The sequence below is a fragment of the Orycteropus afer genome, unplaced genomic scaffold, assembly GCF_000298275.1.
Source record: "Orycteropus afer afer isolate SDZICR_OR568_19922 unplaced genomic scaffold, OryAfe1.0 scaffold00196, whole genome shotgun sequence".
In the NCBI taxonomy this organism is placed as follows: domain Eukaryota; kingdom Metazoa; phylum Chordata; class Mammalia; order Tubulidentata; family Orycteropodidae; genus Orycteropus; species Orycteropus afer.
In genome coordinates, this window is record NW_006921783.1 from 361,966 (window position 1) to 375,980 (window position 14,015).

Here is a 14,015-nt window from a genome sequence, read left to right on the forward strand (position 1 = left end):
GACAAAAGAGGGGGAGGTCTTCAACGAGATGGATTGACACGGTGGCTGCAATGATGGGCTCAAGTATAGCAGGGATTGTGGGGCTGGCGCGGGATCAGGCAGTGTTTCTTTCTGCTGTGCATGGGGTCGCTATGAGTCGGAAACGACTCGATGGCACTTAACAGCAACAACAAACTTTTAAGAATACATGTAATTCACAAAGACTAATCCTCTATTGCTTATCTAAGGAACAAAGATTGTTTCTATTCTACTGGATTATGTGAAGAAATATGTTTGGAGCTGAAGTGTGTTAATTTATACCTTTAAATTTCCTTTGTCCTAACTCTGAAATTCAAAACCTTATTTGGAATAGAATTATAGAATTAGAATTTTAGACCTAGAAGAGACTTTGAGCTCTTTTATTCTGCTTTCTTAATTTTCTAGTTGAGGAAACTGAAACCCAGAGAGTTTAAACAACTTTTTCTATGGTTTCTTAGAATTAGAACCCAGGATTCTGACTCTTTTTATTTCTGCTATAATCTCTTATCTCCAACAAGTTAGTTGAATAGCAATTAAATGATGAATTGACAGAAATTTTAGGTCTCTGTCAATAAAATATAGTATGCAACTATATTTGTCTAGGCTTCAAAATTGATTGTGATTTCTATTTATTCTTCATTATATTTTTATTCATGTAACTTGAAATCACTGTATGTAAATTACAAGCTAAAATTACTTCTAAGTGTCTGACATGTCTATACATATATATATATATATAAATAGTAGTTCTTACTATCTATGGTGGAAGGAAGGTTGGGCAATCTACTTCCATAGTGATACTGCCTCGGAAACCCAAAGAAGGGTCGCTATGAGTCGGGGCCGACTCCATGGCGCTTAACAACAACACTATCTATGGATAATAAGAAGCTATATATAATAATTAACTCTGGAACACACTATAGGTGAAGGAAGTGGTAGGGATTTTCCTACAACTTGACTCCATTATGAAATCTAAAGAAATCAATGAGCATAAGAAATGAATGTGCTCAGTACTGAGATTTCTGCTTTTTCATGCTGACCCACTAATTCTGCTAATGATTTGGGTAGTTCCTGTAATGTTTTAACATCTGTCTATTTCTTAAATACTGCCTTCAGATACTGTTGTTGTTAGGTGCCGTCGAGTCACTTCCAACTCATAGCGACCCCATGCACAGCAGAACGAAACACTGCCCGATCCCGCACCAGCTTCATGATCCTTGCTATACGTGAGCCCATTGTCAAAGCCACCGTATCAATCCATCTCACTGAAGGCCTTCCCCTCTTTCCTTGACCCTCCACCTTACCAAGCATGACATCCTTCTCCAGGGAATGGTCCCCTCTGACAACATGACCAAAATAGGTGTGATGAAGTCTGGCCATCCTCGCTTCCAAGGAGCATCTGGGCTGCACTTCTTCCAGGACAAATCTGTTAGTTCTTTTGGCAGTCCATGGTACCTTCAGCATTCTTTGCCAGCACCACAACTCAAAAGCATCAACTCTTCTTCAGTCTTCCTTATTCATTGTCCAGCTGTCACATGTATACAAGGCAATTGGAAATATCATGGCTTGTGTCAGGTGCACCTTAGTTCTCAAGGAGACATCCTTGCTCCTCAGCACTTGAAAGAGTTTCTTCGCAGCTGACCTACCTAGTGCTATACGTCATCTAATGTCCTGACTGTTGCTTCCATTGGCCTCAATTGTAGAACCAAGCAACTTCAGATACTACTGTATGACTATTTAAAGTCTCATTTTGGAAAAGACTGATATAAAGCTAAAATAATTTATATGAACTGACAAGTGTTGAACTATTGAAGAATAGTTAGAATGCAGTTGTATATTTATAATGCAAAATCTTCCACCAAGCCTGTTTTGGGTTGTGGTTAATTTTGAAATTGAATTGAGAGGCAAGATTGACTTACCCAGGTAAATAAATATTTGGAGGATAAAGATGACATTAGCCACTGTGAACAGCAGGGAAGACCAATGAGAACATTCATGAATCTGAGTTTTATGGGAGTTTTATTTGGTTTGAAGAACACTTATTGTTACCTTAAAGTAAGATACTGTGATTTGTTTATAGAGTCTTATTTATCAATCTTTACTAGAGCCTGCATTTCTGCTTATATGACACTGAGAAAGTCAATACATATAGAAATTCAAATATGTATTCATGTATCCATTACCATAAGTAGCTTTAATGAAGTGCAGTGTTTTACTTATTAACTAAACTTAGAACCCTAATTAATGATTTTTCTAAAACATCCATAATTTATATATGATTTGGAATAAAATATACAAAGATTTTTTTTTTAAAATCTATGAATAGATAAAGTCTACAGTTTGATGCCTAAAACAGACAAAGTAGAAAATTGTTGTATATGAAAGCACATTTCCTTTTGTTCTCAGGATGTGAATTGCTTGAAAGCAAGAGAGGTAAGCACTATAGAAATGTCTGTTAATATATACAGATAGCAAAGAATCTTTTCTTGGGCTATATTTAAGGGGCCTAACAAGATTTTCCTGACTTTAAAAGAGCCAGACCTCTAAAATTATACCTACTGCAGAAGTTAAAATATTTCAAATCATAGATACATCAGCAGTGTTCTCAGCACAGTAACATTTGTGACCCCAGTTGTCTATACTGCCATGAGGAATGGTCCTCCTCTGATATTTGTTACTTATTACATTTGCCAAACTTCAAAACCATCTGTATCAGTATCTTTCACATACTGTATGAAAAACGATTAAAGAAAGCTGTCGGCTGTGTTATTATTATGTTAGTCATTCCTGGTAAATTCTCTTAAAAATGACAAGCTTTAATGATAAGCTTTTATTTGAGTCGTATCAAATATTCTCTGATGTGACTATGTTTTAAAATATATTTGCAATTCTAATTTTTCAGAAACCACCACCTTCAATTCAGAGTCAAAACCATAAGAAGTTATTCATGCTAAGTGTTAGGCTTATTGACATGTCGGAATAGCTGATGTGGGTGAACCGTCTAGTTTGATGTTTTACAGTTAGCTATTAGTCAGCTAATCCTCCTCCCTACTTCACTGAAAATATTTTCATTCTGTCTGACGAAAAGTAAAAAATTACATTAAATGTGATGAAGAAAGTATTACAGATGACACATTAATGAGACTAACGGTTCTTATTCTGTAAAGTTTTCATATTCTTACCTTTGGTGAACCTAGTTCCAGATAGTTTCATAATTACACAAAAGGTGTCTTTTTTCTTTTGGAATTCTAGGGAGAAAAATTATAATAAATGCATTTCAGATCAATTTTTAATGCAAATTTTAAAACAAAAGCACCAAATAAAAGCCTTTATACAGAACGTCCACTTAGGCAAAATATCTGGAAGGTGCCCACTAATCAGAGTAACTCATGACAGAAAGGGAAGAGACAAAAAATGGTCACAAAGAGTTTAGGTCTATGAAGGAAACTTTTTGCTTATGAAAAAATATTCAGTTACCTTAGCATGGAAGGAGAAATGTTAATACTGTTTATAAGTGTTTGGACTTCAAAGGAAACTAATCAGTTTATTTCATAATTATTAAAGGACACTGGCTTTTTTTTTTTTTTAAACCATAATTAGGATTCATCATATATTTATCTACACATATATACACATGTATCAGAAATAATATTTATTCTTATCTTATGTGATAACCTATTTTATTTCTTTTTTTGAAAGATGCTGGTCACAATTCGTAAATTGATTTTATTACCCACCAATGGACCGCAGCCTGCAATTTGAAAACTACCAATGAATAATAAAGATAATTTTCTATATTTTTTTATTGGAGACTTAGAATGTAAATATTGCCATTGTTGCTGAGCCACTTGACTTCCTTGGTCCTATCTAGACCTTGTTACCACCTAAAATTTAAAATTGCACCAATTCCAAAATCTTGTACACAAGCATCCTGCTTTCAGACTACAACAATCTATCCTATACTTATGTGCCAAATTACTCTTACTACCGTTCTTTAACTACATTTAGACCACATTGATTTGCTCTTTATGTCTGTTCTTTCTTTCTTAGCTATGGCCTTAAAAAGGTACTCAATTCCCATGTCTCTTTCTTGCTTTATACTTGTGATGGTTGTTAGATGCCATCAAATCAGTTCAAACTCATAGTGACCCTGTGTACAACAGAAATACTGCCCAGTCCTGAACCTGTCTCACAATCCTTGCTCATTGTTGCAGTCACTGTGTCAATCCATGTCCTTTTTCACTGACCCTCCACTTTTCCAAGCGTGATATCCTTCTCCAGGGAATGGTCCTTTCTGAAAACATGACCAAAGTAGGTGAGACGAAGTCTGGCTATTCTCGCTTCTAAGGAACATTCCAGCTGCACTTCATCCAGGACAGATTTGTTTGTTCTTATGCAGTCTGTGATATTTTCAGTTTTCTTCGCCAATACCACATTTCACATGCATCAATTCTTCCTTATTCATTGTCCATCCTTCACATGGGTATGAGACAATTGAAAATACCATGAATTGGGTTAGGCACACCTTAGTCTTCAAAGGGACCTCTTTGCTCTTAAGCACTTTAAAGAGGCCTTTTGCAGCAGATTCCCCCAGTGCAACACAATGTCTGATTTCTTGACTGCTGCTTTCATGGGTGTTGAATGTGGATCGAAGTAAAATGAAATCTTTGACAACTTCAGTCTTTTCTTCATTTATCATGATGTTCCTTTTTGGTCCAATAGTGAGGATTTTTGTTTTCTTTATGTTGAAGTGTCATCCATTCTGAGGATTGTAGTCTTGATCTTCATCAGTTGGTATTTCAGGTCCTCTTCACTTTCAGCAAGCAAGGTTGTGTCATCTACTTGTCAAAGATTGTTAATGAATCTTCCTCCAATCCTTATGCCTCATTCTTCTTCATACAGTCTAGCTTCTAGGGTTATTTGCTCAGCATACAGCATACAGATTGGTAAGTATGGTGAAAGGATACAATCCTGACGTGCACTTTTCCTGCAGTATCCCTTGTTCTGTTTGAATGACTGCCTCTTGGTCTATGTACAAGTCAGACAGTGTTTTACTGCTGTTTGTAAGGTTTTCAGTGGCCAGTTTATCCAGAAGTGGATGGCCCCATCCTTCTTACCTGTCTGTCTTACTCTGGAAGCTCTACTGAAACCTGCCTACCATAGGTGACCCTGCTGGTATTTGAAATACCAGCGGCATAGCCTCCAGTCTCACAGCAACACAAAAGCCATCACAGTGTCACAAACTGACAGACTAGTGGTGGTTGCTTTATAGTACTCACCTGCAAAACACCAATTATTGATGAACCAGGAGAAAAATCATACAACCAGGAATATTGGTTTCATTTAAAAATTATCTCAAACTTCTAATATTCTCTTAGCACTGCTTGGCAGTTCTACTACTTTCCGATACGGCTTTCATATACATTTGCTCTTTCTCCTCCCTGCTGTTTTCTACCATCATCGACCAAATGATAATATAGCCCAGTGCTTCTCAAATTGTGGTCCTAGGCCAGCAGCATGAGTAACACCTGATTCTCCACTTACTTATTATCTTGGTATTTCTTTTTAGTCTTTATGAGTTCCTTATTTTCTACCAAGCTCCTTATTGTTGGGCTTCCAGTTACTATGGCTGCATGGAGAAAAGACTGAAGTTGTCAAGGATTTCATGTTGATTTTCATGTTGTATCCACAGTCAACACCCATGGAAGCAGTAGTCATAAAGTCAAATGACATACTGCATTGGGCAAATCTGCTGCAAAAGACATCTTTAAAGTTTTTAAGAGCAAAGATGTCACTCTGAAGACTAAGGTGTGCCTGATCAAAGCCATGGTATTTGCAATAGCCTCATATGCATGTGAGAACTGGACGACTAATAAAGAAGGACACAGAAGAATTGATCCATTTGAATTGTGGTGCTGACAAAGAACTTTCAATATACCATGGACTGCCAGAAGAACGAATAAATCTGTCTCGGAGGAGGTATAGCTGGAATCCTCCTTAGAAGCAAGAATGGCCAGACTTCCTCTCTCATACTTTGGTCATGTTGCTAGAAGACACCAATCCCTGGAAAAGGATATCATGCTTGGTGAAGTAGAGGGTCAGCAGAAAAGGGGAAGACCCATAATGAGATAGATTACACAGTGGCTGCAACAATGGGCTCAAGCATGGATGGCAACGACTGTGAGGATGGTGCAGGACAGGGCAATTTTTCATTTTATTTTACATAGGGTCGCTATGGGTTGACAGCTGACTTGACAGCATCTAACAACTACAACTATGGCTGCATAACAAATTATAACTTAGTGGCTTAAAAAATCATTTACTGTGTTCAGAGTTTCTTTGGACAGCACTTCATACAAAACAAAACAGGAACAGTGAATCTCTGCACCATAATGTCTGGAGTATCAGCTGTGAGACTCAAGCCAGGGACTGAAATCACCTGAAGGTCTGTTTACTCACATGTCAGGCAGCTGATCATGGCTACTGGCTTGGGACTTCAGTTCCTATTCACATGAGCCTGTCCATGTGGCTTCTTCATGTGGTCTATTTTGGGTTTTCTCATAACATGGTATTTGGGCCCAAGAGCAACATTTTGAGAGAGAGAAAAAAAAAAAAAAATCTGGAGGAAGTCATGTGGCTTTTTATGACCTACCTTAGAAATTACACAGTATCACCTTTGCCACATATTTTTATGTAAAGATAGTTACCAAGTCTCACCCAAGTTCAAGGGAGGGAATATAGACCCACCTCTTCATAGGAAGCAGCAAAATTCTAAAAGATCAGGTGAAAACAGAAATATTGCTCTGAAAATATCACTACTACTCAAAGTAATCTATAGATATAATGCAGTCTAGATCCAAATTCCCATAGTATTCTTTAACAAACTGGAAAAACTAATCACTTACTTATGGAAAGGAAAGAGGATCTAGATAAGGAAAGCATTATTGAAGAACAAAAAAGTAGGAAGCCTTATACTACCTCATCTCAGACCTACTATACAACCATGGTAGTCAAAACAGCCTGATATTGGTACAACAGACACATAGACCAATGGAAAAGAATAGAGAACTCAGATGTAAATCCATCTAGCTATGGACAGCTGATCTTCAACATAGGACCAAAGTCCCTTAAATGGGGAAGAGACAGTCTCTTTTTAACAAATGATGTTGGCAAAACTGGATGTCTATTTTTAGAAAAATGAAAGAGGACTCATATGTCACACCATACACAAAACTAAAAATGGCACAAACACCTAAATATAAAGCCTACAACTATAAATATCATGGAATAAAAAGTTGGGACGAGTGGCCCTAATAAATGGCATAAATACAATACCAACCAGAACTAAAAAAAATGCACAAACAGCAGAAGATGAACCAGATAAATGGGAATCTCCTAAAAAAATTAAATGTGGAACAAGGGATATCATTGCTGATGTCAGATGGATCTTGGCTGAAAGCAAAGAATACCAGAAAGATATTTACTTGTGTTTTACTGACTCTGCAGAAACGTATGACTGTGTGGATCATAACAAATTATGGGTAACATTGAGAAGAATGGGAATTCCAAAACACTTCATTGTCTTCATGAGGTATCTGTACACAGACCAGGAGGCTGTCATTCAAACAGAACAAGGGAATACTGCATGGTTTAAAATCAGGGAGTGCATCAGGGTTGTATCCTTTCACCATACTTATTCAATCTGTATGCTGAGCAAATAATCGGAGAGCCTGGACTATATGAAGAAGAGTGGGGCATCCAGATTGCAGAAAGACTCATTAACAACCTGCAATATACAAATGATACAACCTTGCTTGCTGAAAGTGATGACAACTTGAAGCACTTACTGATGAAGATTAAAGACTACAGTTTGCAGTATGGATTACACCTCAACATAAAGAAAACGAAAATCCTCACAACTGGACCAATAAGCACCATCACGATAAATGGAGAAAATAAAAGATTTCATATTACTTGGTTCCACAGTTAATACCAATGGAAGCAGCAGTTGAGAAATCAGACAACATATTGCACTGGGCAAATCTACTGCAAAAACCTCATTAAATTGCTGAAGAGCAAAGATGTCTCTCTGAAGACAAAGATGTGTATAACCCAAGCCATGGTGTTTTCAGTCATCTCATATGCATGTGAAAGTTGGACAATGAGTAAGGAAGACTGACAAAGAGTTTTCAGTTGTGGTGTTGGCAAAGAATATTGAAAGTACCATGGACTGCCAGAAGAACAAACAAGTCTGTCCTGGAAGAAGTGCAGTGGGAGTGCTCCTTGGAAGTGAGAATGGCTAGACTTCATCTCACCTGCATTGGTCATGTTGTCAGAAGGGACCAGTCCCTGGAGAAAGATACCATGTTTGGTAAAGTGTAGGGTCATCGAAAAATGGGAAGGCCCTCAAGGAGATGGATTGACACAGTGGCTGTAATGATGGGCTCAGGTATAGAAAGGATTGTGAGGCTGGCACAAGACTGGGCGGTGATTCATTCTGTTGTACATAGAGCCGACTTGACGGCACCTAACAACAACAACAACAAAATTAAATGCTTATGCTCATCAAAAGACTTCTCCAGAAGAGTAAAAACAAACTGGGAAAAAAAAAAAATTGGCAATGACATATTTGACAAAGGAAAATACCGGTAACTACACAAAGGCAACAATGGTAAATACACAATTCTACAACAACAATAACAACAGTAACTTATGAGTGGATACATAGGTAGATATGCAGGCTGAACAGGTGTGGGATGGTATATGGGAGCACCCCCATGAGTATGTATAAGTTTGGCAAAGGCCATTTCTACATATGTATTTGTATGTGCTACAAATAACATCCATGTATAGCAGAACATACTGGGGGCAAAGATATTAAAACTTCTTAGCCATAAATAAACACCTTGAGGGACTGAGCGAGTCACTGGGCTTGGAGGCTTAGGACCATAGTGTCTATGGTCTTGGGGGACATCTAGGTCAACTGGCATAACATAGTCCCCTTTTTTTTTTTTTTTACTTGTGATTTGGGTGAAAGTTTACAGAGCAAATTCATCTTCCATACAGCAACTCACATACACCAGAATACTTGGATGAGTAGGGACAGGGGTCTTAAAAGTTTGTGAGCAGCCATCTAAAATGCAACTATTGGTCTCTCCCCATCTGGAACAAAGAAGAGTGAAGAAAATCAAAGACTCAAGGAAACAGTCCAAAGGACTGATGAGCCACATGAACCACAGGCCATCACTAGCCTGAGACCAGAAGAACCAGATGGTGCTCTGCTACCATTAACACCTGCTCTGATCAGGATCACAACAGAAGGTCCTGGAAAGAATGGGAGAAAATGTAGCACAAAATTCAAAATCACAAAATAGACCAGACTTACGAGTCTGAGTGAAACTGGTGAAACCCCTGATACTGTAGCCCTTAGGTACCCTTCAAATCTGGAACTGAACCTACTCCCAGGGATCACCTTTCAGCAAAATAACAGCCTTATAAAGTTAATAATTACACCTGTAAAGAATGTACTCCTTAGAACAATCAACCATATGAGACCAGAAGGGCAGCATTTGCCCCAGAACAAAGTTCAGAAGGCAGGAAGGGGCAGGAAAGGATGAGTGGAAATGGAAAACCTGAGGAAGAAGTCAAAAGAGTGCTGATACATTGAGGGAATTGCAAGTAATGTCACAAAACAAAATGTGTATAAATTGTTGAATAGGAAACTAATAGGCTCTGTAAAGTTTCACCCAAACCACAATAAAATGTTCAAAAAAGAAATAAGGTTGTGACCTCTTTTTAGAAGAAAATCTGCAGAGTCTGTTCTGGGCACACAGTTCACATCCTTCCCACATACAAAATAGACTTATTCCTTTCCCAGAGACCTCCCAAAGTCTCATTGCATTATGGCTTCAGGCTCAGGCTTGTAGTCCAGGATGTCACAGAGATCAGGTCCAGGTAGATGAGATTCCTTGGGTGAAGTTTTTTGAGGACAGCTCCTTGACTAGCATCCTTATGATCTGAAAAATCTATGAACTAAAGAAACAAATCACCTGTCCACTTCCCCACCACTAACCAACATACATGAAGAATGCAGCATCACAATTGGAGAAAGAATTATTAACCTGCAATGTGCAGATGACACAACTTTGCTTGCTAAAAGTGAAGATGACTCAAAGCAATTACTGATGAAGATTAAAGATTACAGTCTACAGTATAGATTACACCTCAACATAAAGAAAATGAAAATTCTCACAAGTGGACCAATAAGCAGCATCATGGTAAATGGAGAAAACATTGAAGTTGTCAAGGATTTCAAGATCCGAAATCAACACCTAATGGAAGCAAAACCAAAAACCAAACTCACTGCATTAAGTTGGATCTGACTCATAGTGACCCCTCCTTGGGGTTCTGAGGAGGTATCACTACAGAAGTAGATTGCCCAATCTTCCTTCCGAGGAGTGGCTGGTGGGTTTGAACCACCAGCCTTCTGGTTAGCAGTTAAATGCCTTAGGCACTATGCCACCAGACCTCCTATGGAAGCAGCAGTCAGGAAATTAGGTATCATATTGCACTGGGTAAATCTGCTGCAAAAGACTTCTTTAAAGTGTTGGAGAGCAAAGATGTCACTTTGAAGACTGAGGTGCACCAAACCCAAGCAATGGTATTTTCAGTTGCCTCATACACATGGAAAAGCTGGAGAGTGAATAAGGACGACTGAAGAAGAGTTGATGCTTTTCAGTTGTGGGGTTGGCGAAGAATACTGAAAATACCATGGATTGCCAGAAGAGTGAACAAATCTACCCTGAAGGAAGTGCAGCCAGAATATTCCTCAGAAGCGAGAATGACCAGATTTGGTCTCACCTACTTTGGCCATGTTATCAGAAGGCACCATTCCCTGGAGAAGGATATCATGCTCGGTAAAGTGGAGGGCCATTGCAAAAGGGACAGACCTCTGAACAAGATGGATTGACACAGTGTCTGCAACGATGGGCTCAAGTATAGCAAGGATTGTGAGGATGGCACATGACCAGGCAGTGTTTTGTTCTATTGTACATAGGGTTGCACTTAACTACCACCACCACTACCAACATACAATGGTGAGGTATAGGATAACCCTTTGTTCTGGTTACCTAGAGCCACTCTGACAAGAATATACCACAAATGGGATGGCCTTACCAAACAGGAGTTTATTCTTTTACAGTTCAGGAGGCTAGAAGTCTAGTTCCAAGTGCCAGGCTCTAGGGGCTGTGTGAAAGCCTTTTGGGCTTTCAGCTCTGCCTCTTGCTCCCAGCCCACTGAAGCTGGAGGCATCTCTTCACTCAGGCAGCTAGTGGCTGCTGAGACTAACAAGCCCAGGGTCGACAAGTAAAATGGCACAGTCTCAATGTTACCAAACCACACAGCAGGCCATTCGTTCAAGTCCATTGAAAGTCCCAGGATCGCCAGAGCATGGCAAGCTGCTGAACGACACAGCTACATGCAGGGTTCAAGTGTGCCATAAGCTAGAAACCATTCCCAAAGCTGTTTCTTATATATGAGAAGCAGACCACATACCCAAAGGCAGCTACTCAGACGCTCTAAGTAGATTCCGCCAGGGAGTGGATTACCAGTCTCACCATGGAGAGTACTACATCCAGCTGCCCAGCCATTTAACCAGGCCTAGCCAAGATGACATACAAACTTAACCGCCACACCCTCCCATTGCAAAAGGGGGAAAGTGGGAGGTACATAGAAATCACTGACTCATATCAATTCTCTTTTCTCTTTACATTTTCTCCCTAGGTGAAGTTTTCTATTCCCATAGCTTAATTTTTTTTCATGATTATGGGGTAGTCCCACAGCTTTAAATACCATATATACATTCTTTTGTGTGTGTGTGCTTTAGGTGCAAATTTACAGAGCAGATTTTGTTTCACATTCAACATTTCATGTACATTTGATTTCACTCCCCAATTACCATCCCCAACCCTAACCCACTCTCATCCTCTCCCTTTCCAGTAACCCCTCCCCCCATGCCCTTCATAGTTATGCACTCCTGTGTGTCCTGCTTTTCCTCTGTGTAATGTTGCCCCTGTGGTGCCCCTTGGCCAATCGCTCCAAGGGATGTATCTCCATAGAGTTTATGTGGGTGCATCACCCTGGGTTGAGTGGTCTGCGTGTACATCTTATTTACTATTGGACTGAGAGCCAGCCCCCTGGGAGTGAGTTTTATCCCAGACCTGAAGTGTATCCTAGGGCCATAGTTTTGGAGGTCCCACTAGACTCCATCCAACCACTAATTCTGGTCATTATTGTGTTTTAGGATTTTGTTCCATGTTTTTCCTCCCACTCTATACAAGATCTCAAGTTTTGATCCCTTCCTGAGTGGTTGGTATTGGTAGCCAGGCACCATCTAATTCTTCTGGTCTCAAAGTCCATCATGTCCTTGGGCTGATTGCTTCCACATGCCCTTGGTTTTTTCCAGTGTTTTTCGATGACAGGAGACCATTAGCTCCATCTTAGATGGCCGCTCTATACATTCTTAATTCCTAAATCACCTGACTCCCTAGAATATCCATTTAACCACTTGACATCTTCAATAGGAAATCGCACACATATTTCAAATTTAACAATGTTAAAATGAACTCCTTTTTTCTACTTTACCTCACTTTCTCCACAAACCTGTTCTTCTGGTTTCCCCATGTAGGTAAATAATACCACCCACCAGTTACCTCTGGTAGCATAGTGGCTAAGACACTTGCCTGCTAACCAGAAGGCTGGTGGTTCAAACCCACCAGCCACTCCTCAGAAGGAAGGTTGGGCAATCCTACTTCCGTAGTGATACTGCCTCGGAAACCCAAGGAGGGGTCGCTATGAGTCGGGGCCGACTCGATGGCACATAACCACAACAACAACAACAACCAGTTACCTAGCTGCTCAGATAAAAAGCCAAGATTCAGCCTTAATTCTTTTCTCTCCCTCGCCTCTACATCCAGTCATCCAGAATTTATATATATATATATATATATATATATATTTATACATTTTCCCATAAAATATACTCATTTTTGGTAACTATGGGGAAGAAGTGGGAGGGGAGCTATTGCATCATAGGAAATTGCAGTCAATATGAGACAAACTCTATGTGAACTGCTTTATGGAAAATGAATTTGCTCTGTAAACTTTCACCCACATCACAATAAAAATTAAAAAGTGTGTGTATATACACACAAATACACACACTCATTTTTAAAAATCTCACCTGGCTTTACAATCTTCTTACTGGTTGCCCTACTTTTTTTTTTTAATTGTGATTCAGGTGAAAGTTTACAGAGCAAACTCTCCATACAGCAGTTCACTTACACTTTGTCTCATGACATTGACTACAATTTACCACAATGCAACAGCTCCCTTCCCACATCCTCCCCGTAGTTCCCTCTTCCGTGTCCATCCCCCCATGCACTCCTGCCCCCTGAGCTGTCTCCCTGTGCATACACAGTCCTTCTGTTCTCGCATGATCTCTCCAAGGGTTGCATCTATCTACTGTAAATGTTCACCTCATATGCTGGCCACCCTGCTTTATTCTTGTTCTCTTTAATATAGCAGTCAAAGTAATACTTTAAGTCATATATCTGGTTGTACTGCTCTCTCGCTCACATCTTTCAGTGACTTCCCACTGTGCTTTGAGTAAAATTCAAATTATTTGCCATGGTCTAAAAGGCCCATGTGACTTCTGTTTATCCCTCTGACCTCATCCCCTGCCACTCCTCCTCACCCACCATGCTTCATCTCCTCTGGGCTTCTTCCAGTTCTTTGAACATACTAAGCTCTCAAAAAGGGCCTGTACACATGCTGTTCACTTTGCCTGGAATATTCTTTCCCAACTTTCCTACGCCCACATGACTGGGTCTTTCTCATCCTTTAAGGTATGCCATTCCTCACAATCCTATCTAAGTAAGTACCCCTCCTCTGTTATTCTTTGTACTGTACAATGTATTTTTTTTCTTTTTTTTTTTTTT

At 39.4% G+C, this 14,015-nt stretch overlaps 1 protein-coding gene across 1 annotated transcript in view; it reads left to right on the forward strand.

The window, feature by feature from the left end:
• The window catches only part of PPM1E (protein phosphatase, Mg2+/Mn2+ dependent 1E), a 277,779-nt gene that overhangs the window by 235,563 nt on the left and 28,201 nt on the right, over positions 1-14,015 (forward strand). The window lies entirely within an intron of this gene.